Source organism: Bombus terrestris, unplaced genomic scaffold (genome assembly GCF_910591885.1).
Source record: "Bombus terrestris unplaced genomic scaffold, iyBomTerr1.2, whole genome shotgun sequence".
NCBI classification, from domain to species: domain Eukaryota; kingdom Metazoa; phylum Arthropoda; class Insecta; order Hymenoptera; family Apidae; genus Bombus; species Bombus terrestris.
Window position 1 is genome coordinate 5,545,240 of NW_025963552.1, and position 1,565 is coordinate 5,546,804.

Genomic DNA, 1,565 nt, shown 5'->3' on the forward strand with positions numbered 1-1,565 from the left:
AACACTTGCTAAACACAAAAATCGTAACGTTTAAATAGGTAACTATTCCGTAGCACGTCCGCACTATCGCGTTTCGAATATGAAAAACTGTTGAACGATACTGTCCCTCATAAAGGCAGATTCGTACTGCTTGTTCATTGTCTACGCTCCTGGACTATAAGCGAATCCCATACGCTGCGCAAATGCTCTGCGCCGATTATATAGGGTTGTCCGAAAAGTGTCTTCCCTTCACAAACGCGTCTTTTACAACAACACATCTTTATACAAACATGAAACCTAATGTCTCAAATGTTGTGATTTTTATCGTGATAAAACAAAATGGATCGTACGTAATTTGATAAAATAATATAAAACGAGAGATGTTGTGCATCCATTATTTCCTTATAAAACGAAACACATTTTTCGGACCACCTAATATTTCAATTTTACTACGATGTAATAACGACTTTACATCTTGATAATTGTCACTATTACGCTGCTGATTTTTATATAGATATTATCTATCAAAATGGATAAAATATGTAAATGCAAAATATATTCAAACAATGTAATAATTGTCCAATATTTCACAGAAAATAGTTAATTTAATGATTGTTCTCCTGTGAAGCATAAGTAATGCTAGAGATATTTGGCAAAAACTGGAGGCTATATCTGCAATTGTCAATGAAAAATGTGTACTGCTACACACATACGTAAATATAATACATGACGTAATCCGCTACAGTGCTTATAGCTATATCGAAGACGATACTCTATACGTAACAATTCTCTAACCTCCACATGACCAAACCATCGCCCTGGGGAACAGTGTATACAAAGTCGAATTATACATGTCCGATGTATATGTTCATATTTTGCTCACTGTCAACAATATACAAGAAAGGTACTTTTACGTATCCCCACAATAATATTTTAAAAGCAATTTTTGTATCTCGATACTTCAGATAGAGGAGGTAATACAGAATTCTACAGGATCTTTTGTTGTACATAACGAATATAGCAGGGATAGATTTAGCAAATAAGAAAAGAAGTTTATATAAATATACATATACGCGATGTGATCATATTTTCGAGTTATTTATGGTTTATTTTGCTATTATTCGTCTTTACCAGTTGTAGAACGATACATTGAAATCAATTCATAAGTGAGAAAAATTTTTTATTGCATAATGACGAATAAAAAGTTTCTCTATAATGTACCGAACATAATTATTTAGGAAAAAAAATGGACGAATAAATGTTCCTTTTAAAGAAAAAATTAATGAATAATGAATAAGAACGAGAATAAAATTTTAGATAATAAATTATTTAAGAAGTTGCCGGCAGCTTCACTTTCCATGATATGCTGTAGAAATCAACATATTCAACCCCTCCTGCGTTGGCATTTTACCGCATCTCGGTATCAGTTTTCGAGATATTCGCAAAAAACTGTCGGTAACACTACATGTATATCTCTAACTGAGTCGCGAGCATAGCTGATACGTTCGCCGCTTTGTTCGTCGTGTTGCTTGGCGATTTGTTTATTTACATCTACCAGAAATTGATGTTTTTGTCTTTGAACTCTA